This window comes from Herpailurus yagouaroundi, unplaced genomic scaffold (assembly GCF_014898765.1).
Source record: "Herpailurus yagouaroundi ecotype Mexico unplaced genomic scaffold, PumYag 205, whole genome shotgun sequence".
In the NCBI taxonomy this organism is placed as follows: Eukaryota; Metazoa; Chordata; class Mammalia; order Carnivora; family Felidae; genus Herpailurus; species Herpailurus yagouaroundi.
Window position 1 is genome coordinate 2,409,672 of NW_024412436.1, and position 15,685 is coordinate 2,425,356.

The following is a 15,685-nucleotide window of genomic DNA, read 5'->3' on the forward strand; positions in this document are numbered from 1 at the left end:
TTTCTTTCTTTCTTTCTTTCTTTCTTTCTTTCTTTCTTTCTTTCTTTTTTCATCGTGTTTCAAAATAGAAAGGGCATGGTTAAGATGAGCAGAGACTGTTCTGATTCTTTTATTACCTAGCATTTAATTATAGGAATGGTTAATATGTGAGGCTAAAAATATGGCTAGTGGAAAACCATACCTAATGGAAAACCCAACTGGAAAGCAGCAGGTTGGCACCAGCCATGGCATGTGCATTAGAGCTCAGTTCTACTGTGTGTCTTATTTCATTTAGCAATTTTATTTACTTTTTTAAAATTAAAAAAAATTAAATGCTTGTTTATTTTTGAGAGAGAGAGAGAAAGCAGGGGAGAGGCAGAGAGAGACAGACACAGAATCTGAAGCAGGCTCCAGGCTCTGAGCTGTCAACACAGAGCCCGACATGGGGCTTGAACTCACAAGCTGAGATCATGACCTGAGCCGAAGTCAGACACTTAACCGACTGAGCCACCCAGGTGCCCCTTATTTAATCATTTTAAACTTGGCTTTTAATTAATAAAAAAACTTCTTCAAGACTACAGCAAATAATTATGCCAACTTTTGGTAAAACAAAACAAAACAAGAACTCCCCTTCCCACCTTTGCACTGAAGAAAATTACCCAAATCATAGGCCCTAATTTTGTAAGTTCTCCTTTCAGAGATGTGGAAATTTGGGAGGAGGGTGGGGCAACTAGTTATACAACATTTTCATTTAGACATGGTAATTCTTAGAACAGATTATTGAATTTAGAATGAAATTCTTGTGACGGGAAATGGGAAAAAAAGAGGAAAGTCCATAAACAATTATAACACACAATTTGTTACATCCTATTATACAGCAAAATTTGAGAAGTGTTGCAAAAGGACAAGATTCTCCCGTGGAAGTCTTTAAATATGAAAAATCTGTAATATTCTAACACCAAGTGTTTATTTTTAAAAGACTTTTGGTAAAATGTAGGGCACAGAACATTACATAATAATTTTTCTCACCTTTTATACTACCAAATTTCAAAAGTAAATAGAAAACATAGAAACTCATCTACATTCAATAAAAACAAACAAACAAAAAATGACTCTGAAAACTATGATCTACTTAAACACCTGGAGTTGTGTTTTTCCCCCCTGAGCATCAACGAATGAAACCCTCAAAGAACACTTTGATGGGATTATAAATACAAAAACAAAGAGACTGAAGATTTACCAGCGAAACAAAGAAACTTTATTGCTCTCATGGTCTCCTTCTAGTGTGGGGAAATGGACAATAAACAAGTAAATGAATACAAATGGTAGTATGCCATCTAGTTCTAAGTGTTACAAAGCAAAACAAGGTAAAAGCAGAGGCAGAAATTTGGGGCATAAGAGGAGTGAGTGTAGTTTGCAATTTTAAAGAGTGTGGATAGCAAATGCTTCAGTGAGAAAATGATACTTACGCAAAGGCCTACAGGGAGTGACAGTGAGAGCCGTGCATCTACCTGGCCAAGGGGCACTTCTGGTAGAGGAGAGAGCAAGTATAAATGCTCTAAGGCCAGAACATGCTTGCACTGCTCAAAGACCAGCGAGGAGACCACTATAGTTGGACAGAGGTGAGAGACAGGTCAAGCATTAGGAGAGGTAAGAGGGGGATGCCACAGGCTAGGGTAAGGACCTCACCATTGTATGCCATTGGGAAGGGCAAGCCATTGGGAGCTTTGGGCAGAGGAAGGACAGATGTAACATACCTTTCTGATGCTGTTTGGAGAACACACTTGAAGTTAGCCTAATGCAAAATTACACAGACCAGGTAAGAGATGGCTGTAATAACTTAGGCAAGAGGTGATGGGGCTGGAGCAGAGTGGAAGCAGTGTCGGTAGGAAGAGTGGTTGGATTCTGACTGTTTTCAATGTAGGGCTTCTGCATTAGCTGAATGGAGTAGATGTGGTGGTGTGAGAGGAAGAAGAGAAGTCATGAGCAAATAGAAGAATGTATGCGCCATTATGTAAAACAGGGAAGCCTGGGAGGGACGGGAGCAAGGATGGTTTAGAAGAAAAGGAGGCCTGTTTTATACATTCATTATGCAGATGTTCAAGTAGAGATGCTGAGTGGACAATTGGATATGATAATTTTTTTTAATGACATAGGATGCATTACAAGGCTCTGGAGAAGGTATGGATTAGACAACAGAGAGTATAGGCAAAACTGGTTATTCAGGGGACAGCAACAGAAATTTAAGTTGGATTAAAGAGATGAATGCTTTTAAAAAAATCACAGCAGAAAATATGAGCAAATTTCTGACCTGAATAGAAAAAGATCTGAGTCTAAAAATAATGGAGGGGCCCCTGGGTGGCTCAGTCGTTTACAAGTCTGACTCTTGATTTCAGCTCAGGTCACGATCTCACAGTTCATGGGATTGAGCCCCACATCAGGCTCTTTGCTGACAGCCCAGAACCTGCTTGGGATTCTCTCTCTCCCTCTTTCTCTGCCCCTCCCCTGCACGCTCGGTCTCTCTGTCTCTCTGTCTTTCTCTGTCTCAAAAATAAATAAACTTAAAAAAATTCAAAGGTCATGAAGATACAATTTACTGAAAAAGAAAAGGCCAGTAAATATATTGTAAGTGTTCAAACCAACCAATAATCAAAATGATGAAAATGACTACATAGCTCTCCCCATCTTTTTTTGCTTATCAAAACGTGTGTCCCCAGCAGCATGGGATGCTGTCATTCAATGCTGTGGGGACATGGTTGGACTTCCTATCACAAAATTAGGAGACATAAATCCAGACCCTTGGAGGAGTTCCTACTTTGTGACATCACAACAATCCCACTTCAAAAGATCTAAGAGAGATAGAGACACATTCAAAATCTTGTTTACAGAGGCTTTCGTTGCAGTGTTATTTATACAGTGAAACATAGGAATAATGTAAGTCTCAACAAAAGAAATATGGTTAACTCAATTATGAGGCATACCTAAAACCAAAGAATACTGTGCAGCTATTAAAATTTTGTTTTGGAGAATTTTTCAAGATGGAGGAAACTCTAACAATGTAATTTTTTAGTAAATAAAATCAGAATATGAAACTGTGCACAGCATGAATCTAATGACATAAACATTAAAGAAAAAATATGTGGGTCAAAAACTGTTCCCCATATAAAAAAAAATCATGGGATGCCCCATATACGTAATAGACTAGACGATAGACATTACCCACAACCCGGAGATGTAAGTGAAACCATCCTAGACCATCAAGCCTCAGCTGAGCCATCCCAGACCTGGAGAATCTCACAGGCAACCCAAAGGATTGAGAAACCATCAATATTGAAAAATAATAAATCTTTGGTCTTTTAAGCTACCATGTTTTGTGCAGTTTGTTATGTCACCAAAGCCAACTGATTTCACTTAGTTCCTCAAGCTCAGAAAGCAACTGTTCTTTTTCCCGTGATTATGCCATCTAGGAAAGGAAGGATCTTATTCTCAACAGGATGAGTGGTACCAGTGAACCCGCAGGCAAAGGGCACACCTTGCACCCCCTTACCTCAAGAAAAGCAGGCTTTATCACGGATGGAAGCTTCCTCCTGTTAACTTTGGGCGGTAACATCATCTTGCCCTGGCCCTTTGAGAAGCCGGTGAGCAAAGGCTCATCAGAAGTTCAGTACTTCCAGAGTATTGCCTGCCTCCCTCTGCCTTATTCTAGGTGCCCCTGTGGTTTGCGTAATGGGAAGAAAGACTGGACCTAGTTAATTGAATGAATAAAGTCATACTTCAGGGTAGAGGAAAGCAGCTGGCTATCAAACACTTTTTGTCAGGTGCCTGAGAAGGAAAGGCAGACAGAGAATTCAAATGGCATTTGAGTGTTGGAAAAACAGGTTGTCATCTTTTGGCCACACATTCCAATGCTTTCTTAAGGACCTCAGGTGGACATTTTTCCCTCCCTTCATTTTTTAGCCCATTTATGTTTCCAGGGAAAGCCAATCCTTATGTTTCTGATTCATTTACACTTAACTCATCACAGTATTTTCCAAAACTATTTCCAGTGGGTCTTTAAAACATGATTCCACGTCCCAAGAGAATGAGTTCCTAATCCTTCCTATCCCAGAGAGCACACAAAGAAGTGACATTCCCTAGGAAAATTATTAGAATGCAGCTTCACAGGGCAAATAGGTCTCGGCTGGATAATTTGCTTTACTGCTCCCCATGCTCAGTAGAACTCAACAAAGGAAACCAGAAGGTCTTGGTGGCCCGAAGCAGCTTGGAATTAGTTTGGTGGGGAGAGACAACCAGAACTGTCCTGGACATGTTGACAGATTCCAGGCCTAGGACGATGCACACATCACCTCATCTGACTGAGTGGGCTGTCGGTAACAACTAAAATTGTAGTGGGGGCTCTGGGGTGCAAGAGCTCCTGACTCCTGGGGTTGCCAACAGACCAGGCTTGCCCGCTCACCCCTGACAAAATCCAAAGGCTGAGAAACAAGGGCTGGTGAAAAAAGAATTTATTTCAACGAGGCCAACACCAGGAAGATAGCGGGCTACAGGCTCAAAGACTCTCCTCTGTGCTGAAAGTTCTTCCAGGTTTATATAAGAAAATGCGGGGCAAAGGTGAATGAGTTTCTGCAGGTAGGCAAGGAAAGTCAAATCAGTCACTGCCTTGAAGTCAGTCATTGGTGGCATCCTGCTGGGTCAGGGCAGGGGGTAGTTTTGTTTCCCATCGGAATGCTTTGCCCTCGGGGTCTTCTGCCTGAGTCAAGGGACAAGCTGGAAAGAAGAAATTAGAAAAGATGAGGTCAAAATAGAGGCAGCTGAAGTTGTCTTTTACAATAACTCACTGGAGCAGCTCTTATAGCCAGGCATTGAGTTATATTCTCCTGGACTGGATTAAGCAACCTACTTAATGGCAGTGAATAAACACAATCTGATGAACACTTATAGAGAAGCATTTGCTATCTCAGAGAAGTGTTGTCCTACTTCCTTTGCTTAACCAATTTAACTACCTGGACACTATCCCAATGAAATTTGATTCATCAAGCATCCTCTCCCTTTTGTATTCTTTCTCAATTGTTTCCTTCCAGTCAGCATATAAGCATGCATGGCCCTCCATTCAAATCCCCTTCCTTAAACCTCTGTCTCTACCATTCTACCTTCTCCCCTTCAACTAACATTCTAGGAAATTTGACTCATACTCCTACTATCCATACTTTGATTCTCAAATGCTTCTCAACCTGTTTTTGTTTTTTTTTTTTTAACTCTACCTACTTAAAATTGTTCTGGCTAAACTTGGCCAAGATTTTCATAATTAGTATATCTAACGGAACAGACATGTTGTGTAACAGAGCCAACATGAGTTCACTCCTTGGTGTCGGAAACTGTACCAGGTTGAGTTGTCGCACAAAGTAAACTTGTATTTGCAGTCAGTAAGGAGATCACAGGGAATGGCTTTCAAAGTTGTGACTCTCCAAGAGAGGGTGAATGGGTTTCTTTTGTTTAGGGTTAGGATGAATATTTAGATAAGGAAGCCTTGTCATCCTGTGTAGAAGTGGGCATAAGGTCACGTATGTGCCTTAACGAAACATGCTTAGACGTACATTGTATGTTATGTAAATGAGGCTGAGGCTCCTCCTTGGGCAGAGATTTTAGTATTATAATGAGGTAAAGGTAATTGTAGGTCATGCCAGAGGTCATCCCATGGTCCATCTGGGCAAGTGTGAGTCAGGTTAGCTCAACCAGTCTGGGTGGTCTGTGCCTGCAAGAGGTCTTGTCAGGGCAGTCGCCATCGACTGGGGGTTGGTTTTCAGGTTTTGTGTGTGTTTTTTAAATTTTTTTAACGTTTCTTTATTTTTGAGAGAGAGAGAGACAGAGACAGAGCTCAAGAGGGGAATGGCCAGAGAGAGAGGGAGACACAGAATCCAAAGCAGGCTCCAAGCTCCGAGCAGTCAGCACAGAGTCCGACGTGGGGCTCGAAGTCACGTACCGCGAGATCATGACCTGAGCCGAAGTTGGATGCTTAACCGACTGAGCCACCCAGGTGCCCCTCAGGTTTTATTTGAGTTAAGGGGAAAGCTGGAAAGGAGAGCTTAGGGGGAAAATGTGAGACAAAGGTTAGCGAGTACAAGCAGGTGGGCAGTAGAGGCCAGGTCTTGGGGTCTCACTGGTGACAGTTGCACTGCATATCACTCTCGATGTCTCTGCTGCATTGAAGCTTATAGGAGTGTCTCCCTACATTGATGTGTATCACCAACAAGGAAGCTCAGTTGAGTTTCTGTGTCCAGAATTTTATTGGGGTTTCATTACATAGGCATGATTAATTGAATCATTGATCATGTGATTGAACTAGATCTCCAGCCCCTCTTCCCTTCCTGTAACTGTCTGGTGATAGTTCTGGCACGGCCAGAAACCATCTAGAGGCCCACCGTGAGTCACCTTGGTAGCGTAAACTCGGGGGTCCATTATGAATAACAAGACACTCCTCTCACTAAGGAAATTCCAAGTGTTTGGAGGCTGCCTCCCAGGACAGACAGGGACAAACACCAGCCAAATTCTTTTTTACACAACACTCAACTAAAACCTTTGCAGCCACATTGGAATTCTGTAGAGTAGGGGTGGTTTACAGAAGGACGCTATGGGGTTTCAACACACATGAAGCATGCGTGTTTAAAAAGAATCTGATGTATGGAAGTCATATAAAAACAAATTGAATACAACAATAATGGAAAGGTATCAAATAACCATATGACAGTTTAATATGCAGGCATTAAAATTATGCTCAAAGAATTAAAAAAAGGGTTTTTTTAATGTTTATTTATTTTTTAAAGAGACAGAGAGCAAGTGGGCGAGGAGCAGAGAGAGAGAGATACAGAATCTGAAGCAGGCTCTAGGCTCCAAGCTGTTAGCACAGAGCCCCACACGGGACTTGAACTCATGAACTGTGAGATCATGACCTGAGCCAAAGTCGATTGACTGAGCCACCCAGACACCCCCATGACAAAATTTTTTTAAACATAAAAAAATACTTGGGGCGCCTGGGTGGCGCAGTCGGTTAAGCGTCCCACTTCAGCCAGGTCAGGATCTCGCGGTCCGTGGGTTCGAGCCCCGCGTCGGGCTCTGGGCTGATGGCTCAGAGCCTGGAGCCTGTTTCCGATTCTGTGTCTCCCTCTCTCTCTGCCCCTCCCCCGTTCATGCTCTGTCTCTCTCTGTCCCAAAAATAAATAAACGTTGAAAAAAAAAATTAAAAAAAAAAACATAAAAAAATACTTAGATAACGTTAACCTTTTCACATGGACAAAGAACAAGCAAAAAGGACAAAAACGCAGTGAATGAATGTTAGCAATAACTGTAGTCGGGAAGGAGTGGAAAATGGTGAAGTAGGCATGACTCTCTCCAGTAGAGTCCAGGCCCAAGGGCTGGAGCTCGGGGGGCAGGAGGCTCTGAAGTCCATACCGGCTGTGAGATTAAAATGGTAAAGCTTTGTGTCGTCTCCTATATATCAGCATGAGATAGGAAATAAAGCTGCAACCTAGCCTCATTAAAGGCAATAATGAGGAAAAAATATAAAACACTTTTGTGCTTTTATTTCTACTGAGTTCAGACTGCTTAACTGCTTAACTGGTTTAATAAGAGGGAGGGAAAGAGAGAGGGAAGTGTTAACAGTGGTTTCCATTTTTTTTTTTTAATGATTCCTATTTCTTTATGCCAACTTTTATTAGTAAATTTTAAATTTTCACAAATTTTTTTATATTGAATATGTATTTTCCTCTTTAAAAAATCCCATAAGTTACAAAATGGTAACGTGGCATTAAGGATGATTTTTCTATTGTCTTTCCTCACCCCCTTTTCCCTCTTTGCCCCCAGAAAAAATGTAAAACACTTTCTATGTGTTCTATAAGGAAAAGGCTTTAGTTTTAGGCTTAGAAAAGACAACCAGTAATCGTTTAAAGAAATAGGAAGTGATTACCTGCCTGACAAAGGTTCATCTGAGAATTCTTTTCAAAACCAAGTTTTCTTGATGAATATTTGATACATCGATGTGCAAAACTGTGCTATCCGGTTGGCCCACACACCTATTGTATCAAACTAGCTATATTTGCACCTAACTTGGCTTTATCTGTTACATTACTTTGGTGGAAATTTTCCCCCAATTATGAGGTTAATAATAGAGTTGCTATCCAATGCCAGTAAATTGAAGGCACAGACTTTACAGTTCTTTGAAATGCTAATGTGCAATTCTACAAAAAAGGAATGATCGTTCTTGAATACTCTACAAAAACTTAAAGTCATGCCTAGATTGACTAAGAATTGTCACATCCGATTTCTTCCCATGGTAGAAATTCCAAATGTATTTTTCACATTTCAGATGCAAAATGCTTTTATTGTATGTAATGTAATTTCTCATTTTGTATTAGATTTTTATCTATTTACATTTCCTTTCTTCATTTACCGCTTAACTATAGGATCAGTTTGTAGCCTGCCCTGAGGATACTCTCTTCTATCTTCCATTAAAGGTTACTTTTGATAGAACCCAAGTAGGAATTAAGCTCTTTTTAAGAGCCTTTTCTTCCTCGCCTCTCCTCTAGTCTTTATTCCTTTTTTTTACTTCAGATTATAGTCTGTCAGAATCTATATGCTATACGGCAGCAGTTTTCAGTGTCATCAGCGGGTGATTTGTTGGCCTCTGAGAGCCTATCAGGGGGTCCATGAGGTCAAAATGATCTTCATAATAATGTATTTATGGTCAAAAGCATTGGTAGATAAGACTGCTAGTCCTTTAATATAATCGATACAGGGACCCCACGCTGTTCCAACAAGCACTGTATTTTTCACCACCACACACTCACAGTAAAAGAAAAATAAAACAAAGCTAGTGTGTGTCCTTTTAATAGTCTGTGTAACAAAATGGGAAGACGCACAAAGCACTTCTCTCTAGATAATGAAATATGGCGGCTTACTATGTTTAAGGATGAGCACACATGTGATTATTTGAGTCGTGAGCTGAGCTCTCTGCCTTTATTCATGAAACCTTTTTTTTTTTTTTTTTACTTGAAGGAAGGAAGGACACACTACTGTTAAACAACAAAATTCAACTGTGGAAATTTAAAGATCAAATTGGCTTTATGAAAGGATTTATGAATCAGGCAACATCCCATCTAGTAAACAGAAAGGAGCCCCAAAGAGCTACAGAAAAGGAAAAAAAATTAAAGGCAGAGGAGGGGTGGGACAAGGAGGTCATGAATTAAAAAAAAGGATTATTTTGGGCCAGGACATGTTTTTGGGGGAGACAAAAGGGTCTATTAAATGGATTATTCAACTGTTGCTGCAGAGAATCCCAGACTGTCTAGTTAAAATTGTATTCCTGGGCGGGGACTAAAATAGCAATTAAGTTAGGCATTAAGTTTTGGTTTGGTGACATCAGCTTAGCACAAGTGAGTCCATTTTGGGTGTGTCGTTTCTTTTTTTAACACCGTGATTATTCATACTCAGGTATTTGGTGGACATTTTCTCAAAAAGAAGTGAAGTGAGTTTGTCACTTTAGGGAAAACAAGTATCTGTTGCCAATGATAAAATTAGAGGTTTAGAAAGAAAATGAGAATCTTGGAAAATTTTGTTACATAAAGGTTTTTCTGATGAAATTGGTGGTGATATTAATCAATGTGATTTGGTAAGCCAATATGTTTCAAATTACCAATGTATGATGTCACAAAATCAGACATGAGTGAAAGATGTTCTCAGGGTACAAGAAGATAAATGGATTTTAATGTAATAGAGTATGAAAAGTTTGCTGATATGGTTTCAGATTCCACATTGCAAGTAATTTAAGAAATTACTGCTTATTAAGTTTTAGCAAAGAATAGCCAAAAAGGCATGTGAAAAGGCACATGGAAAGACATGATGTCCAGGAGGCTACAGGTAAGTTCAGTCGTTACTAGAACAGTGGTCCTTTTGCAAGCGTATTTGCTACAGAGAACTGTTTTTAAGACATCAAACTACTTTGTGAAAATTACTGCTTAGTTTATGAAGTGCTTCCCTGTGTGCAAATGGCCTCTAAGAGCAGTAACTGGTTCATAGTTTTCTTTCCCATCAAAAATTTACATGGTGAGGATACATGAAAAGGGTTGATTGACCTTTGTGAAGGACCGTTTTGCTTAACAGTACGTTTTAAAGACAATATTTTGAATTGACTTCAATTTTTAATTTCCTTGTGACCATTTCTTCAATTTAAGCCACTGAAATGTCCCAAGAAGAAATGACCTGTTAACAGATAAGTTTAAAATGTCTTTGAAATACACTTTCACTCTCAAGTGCCTCACAGATTAAAGCTTTGTTCTTGGCAATGCAAGAAACATACACCCTTCTTGAAAACTGTTTTTGGAAAAGAATATGCTTACTTTGGATGTTCCTCGTGAAAAGTTAGGACACTCTCAAATAGAACAAATGTTTCCTTTATTTCAAGTCAAATGAATGATATTTTCAGATGCCTCCAAACAGACCTCAAAAATGATCCGTGCCCCTGTCATTATTGAGTTCTTCGAGTGACCATGCAGAGGGGTCTCACTGGCCATAAAGGAAACCAGAGATCTAAATGGTGATAGGCACTAATGTGTAAGTTTTGACCTATAAAATCCTTTGGAAACTTGACTCTGCAAAACAAAGAGATGAGTGGTGGGGAATGATTCAGTTTCCTACTAACCAGGGAGTGGTGTCCCTCCTCAGCCCCACCATACCGATTCCGTTCTCTCTTTCTCAAGATTTTGGGAAATTCCAGAATAAGATAGCTTGTGACTCTAGTCATAATTAGATTCATGGGTGAATGCACTTTCCTTACAGATGTGATGTTGGGATGTCAGAAACACATAACTTGTCTTACTGGGATCTTGAGATCTGAATTCTATGGGCTGTAGAAATGCCAGCTGTGTGATTTTTAACACGTTACTTGACTTCTCTGGGCCCTAGTTTTCTCCTCGATGAAAGAAAGGGAAAGCATGTCGTTTTATGAAACTTGTCCGATCTTTGGTTCTTGGACACCACAGAAAAGAGTTGGTAAGTATCTCCACACACACCTAACTTTCCCACCTTTGCAGACCTAAGCCGAATTTCCTTTTTTTGTGCTCACGTTTGGTCTCAAAATCACACTCATTTCAAGACTTTAGGAAGCTATGACCAAATGATTAGAGTTGGAAAGTTTTCCAGTTGAGCTTCAAAATTAATTCCTGGTTGGAATGACCTCTCTTTATTTTTTATTTCTTTTAAAGTTTATTTATTTATTTTGAAAAAGAGAGAGAGGGAGAAGGTGGGAGGGGCAGAGAGAGAGGGAGAGAATCTCAAGCAGGCTCTGCACCATGAGTGCGGAGCCTGATGCAGGGTTCCAATCCATGAACCGTGAGATCATGACCTGAGCCGAAACCAAGAGTCTGACGCTTAACTGACTGGGCGCCACCCAGGAACCCCAAATGACTTCTTTAAATAGTTAACATGTATCAATATTAACTGTGTATCTGTCACAGTTCTAAGTGCTTTACATGTATTCATTCATTGAATCCTGGCAACTTTTGTTAAGCAAGGACCATTACTATGCCCACTGAATGAATGAAGAAACTGAGGAATAAGATTTTTTTTTTTTTGTAGTACTTATTACTGTGGTTACTCAGCTGATAAGTAGTAGAGAGCTGCAGTCTGAACCACAATCCTGCATTGTTTCAAAAATTCATTTCTGCTTGTTATTCCCTTATTTTACACTGTTTATTATGGAAATATTAAAACATATGTGAAAGCAGCAAGAACATTATAATACCTATCACCCAACCTCAATAAGTATCAAACATGACCAAACATGTTTTAACTATACATTTCTTATCTTCTCCAGCTAGATTAATTTGAAACAAATCCCATCTATCATATCCTTTCTCCGCGGATACTTCAATAGGTATCTGTAAAAGATTCCCACCAATACCATTAAATAAACTAACAAATAATTCCTCAATACGATAAAGTATTTAGTCAATACTCAGACTTTCTTGATTGCCTGATAATTGTTTAAAATTTATTGTTTTACAGTTTGTTCAAATCAGAACCCAAAAGTGTTTACACTTGCATTTGATTGATACGTGTTTTAAATCCCTTTCAAGGGGCGCCTGGGTGGCGCAGTCGGTTAAGCGTCCGACTTCAGCCAGGTCACGATCTCGCGGTCCATGAGTTCGAGCCCCGCGTCGGGCTCTGGGCTGATGGCTCGGAGCCTGGAGCCTGTTTCCGATTCTGTGTCTCCCTTTCTCTCTGCCCCTCCCCCGTTCATGCTCTGTCTCTCTCTGTCCCAAAAATAAATAAACGTTGAAAAAAATAAAAAGTAAATCCCTTTCAAACCATAGGCTTCTCTCCCTCTTGTCATATATTTGTGGAGGAAATTGGTCTGTTTATTGTGTAGGATTTCCTAAGGTCTGGATTTGCTTATTGCATTCTGTGGTGTCACTAATGTGTTCCTCTGTCCCCTGCAGTTCCTGTAAGCTAGAAATTTGATCTAGAGGCTTAATAAGATTCAGATTCGATTTTTGGCAAGAATACCTGGCAGATGCATTGTGAATGTTTTATGTATCGTACCAGTAGACACGACATGCCTGGCTATTTTTCTTTTCGTGATATTAAGATTGATGGATTCTGGTATTGTCAGCCTGAACCATCCATTATAATGTTCCCTTTCAGCCTTTCAACTAATGATTTTAGTATCCACTGATGATTATTGGTTACATCTGCTATTTCATTAAGGCTTGCAAAATGGCGATTTCTTTTTTTTCCATTCATATAAAGTGTTTTTAATTTTATTTTTAATGTATTTATATAAAAATTTATTAATATGAATTTATTTATATAAACAATTTATTATCGATGTAATTTATTGATATGAATTATATAAAATTATATATAGTTTATTGTCAAGTTAGCTAACATACAGTGTATACAGTGTGCTCTTGGCTTCCAGAGTAGATTCCCATGATTCATCACTTGCAACACCCAGTGCTCATCCCAACCAGTGCCCTCCTCGATACCCGTCACCCACCTCCCTGCTCCCCACCCCCATCAACCCTCAGTTTGTTCTCTGTATTTAAGAGTCTCTTGTGGTTTGCCTCCCTCCTTGTTTGAAACTATTTTTCCCCTTCCCTCCCCCACCATGGTCTTCTGTTAAGTTTCTCAACTTTCACATATGAGTGAAAACATGATGTCTGTCTTTCTCTGACTGACATATTTCACTTAGCATAATAATCTCCAGTCCCATCCATGTTGCTGCAAATGTTAAGATTTCATTCTTTTTCATTGCCAAGTAGTGTTCCATTGTGTATAAAAACCATATCTTCTTTATCCATTCATCAGTGGATGGACATTTGGGCTCTTTCCATAATTTGGCTATTGTTCATAGTGCTGCTATAAACATTAGGGTACACGTGCCCCTATGAATCAGCACTCTTATATCTGCAAAATGGTGATTTCCAATTCTATCTTTCCTTCTGTATTTGTTAGCTGGAATTCTGATACAAGAAAGAATCTCTCTTTATGAACTATTAGCTTAAGGTAGAGGTCCCATATTTTTCTGCCTATCTTTATGTGGTGGACATATGTGTCTCACCTTTGGCTTCTGAAGCAATGCACAACTTAAATTAGTTTCAGTAAGATTCATATGTTGGAATTTTGGAAAAGGCAAACAATAAAATAGAAAGATAATAATAAAATATCATTGCACACCAGTCTTTCGACAACTCATCAAAAATTATAACACATGAAAGATGTGCTCATATTAAATTTTTATCTTAACTTTTGATTCCAGTCTGGACTGGTTTACTCACTGGTTCATTTATATGTTAAAGGAATGTGAATTGAGACCTATTGCAATGTGCTGTGCCAGTCACTGGCCACACAACATCAAACAAAATGGTCTCTGTTCTTTCTGGGCTCCCAGAAAATTAAGTAATTAATGATTATATTCCACCCCCACCCCCATCCCCGAGTGGCTAATGATCAGCAGAATGTTCCATGATCTTGATGGAAGCCGTGACGGAGGTAGTGTGGTGGGGTGTGGAAGGGGGTGTGGTTCAACCACAGTGACCAGCATGTGTCTTCTCAGTGCTCTGTGCAGGGAAATGAGAAGAATTACACACGGATGTTCCTTGGCTTCCAAGTTAAAGTTCCCAACTTCAAAGTTCTGAAATGAGGAATGATATTAAAGTTTTCTTATTGACACTGTAAATTCCAAAATGTCAATTTTATAATTGCCAAACGCTTGCTTTGGTGATATATTTTAGCAACATACAGCATTTATATGGCCAGAACCTGTTAGTGTGGGGACAGTAGTATCACCATTTGCATTATTGAGGATGAGATATTAGGATTAAAAAAATTTTTTTTAATGTTTATTTTATTTTTGAGAGAGAAAGACAGAGCATGAGTGGGGGAGGGGCAGAGAGAGAAAGAGAGAGAAAGAGAGACAGAATCTGAAGCAGGCTCCAGGCTCTGAGCAGTCAGCACAGAGTCAGACGTGGAGCTTGAACTAACGAACCAGGAGATGAGGACCTGACCCAAAGTTGGATGCTTAACCTACTGAGCCACCCAGGTGCCCTAAGATATTAGGATTTTTAAAATTATTTTATTTTATTTTATTTTATTTTATTTTATTTTATTTTATTTTATTTTATCTTATTTTAAGAGAAAGCATAAGCAGAGGAGGGGCAGAGAGAGAGGGAGAAAAAGAATCTTAAGTAGTCTCCATGCTCAGTGTGGAGCCCAGTGTGGGGCTTGATCCCCTGATCCTGGGATCATGACCTGAACTGAAATCAAGAGTTGGTCACTTAACTGACTGAGTCACCCAGGTGCCTCGATATTATGATTTTAAAAAGAAGGCTAAGCTGACCCTGTAGTCACTCACAGAGGTCTCAGTTGTCCCACATTTGGGGATTTCCTTTTCTCTCTGGAGAAAGAAATCAATGATTTGTTAAGAACTGAGAAAAGCAAGACTAAACAAAACAAAACAAAATAACACACATAAGAGAACTAAGAAATGCTTCCACTGCCAAATGGAAACAAAAAGTGAGGAAATTATTTGGAAATTAAGGTTGAAACCTTTTTTCTTGCCTATTTCAAACGAAGCTGGCAGAGTTGGCCATTGACACAGCATTGATTTCAGTGAGAGATGTCAGCATCCGGGGTTCAGGGTTGATTAGGAATATCTGGAACTATCTGAGAGAGTCAACAAATGCTCTGATTCCTAACAAGCTGTGAGTTGATTTTTTTCTAATTTAGTAAACTAAAAAAAGGAAGAAAAGAAGCATGTGATAAAACGATACTTCGTGCTGATGGAGTGTATGCTAACTTATTTATGGTCACACAGTCAGTAAGAGGTAGAATTGGGTTTTGAAACCAAATATTCTAATCCTGGGACCCCACGTTATATCTACTGTGTTACACTTTGTTCAGGAAGAATCAACTGACCTACACGTCAGGTTGTCTTTACTGATCAAGAGGTAAATACATGGGCTGACAAAATTTGCAAATAATACCCCTAAGATAAAGTAATCATCAGAACAAAAAATTTTAATACTAGGATTTCTGATTATTGAAAACTCTGATGACTGAATTTTAAATTGATATAAAAATTAATGGTCTTATGAATTGATTGCTCAACAAAAAGCCTGCAGAAATGTTGCTTTAGGTTATACCACTATGGGGG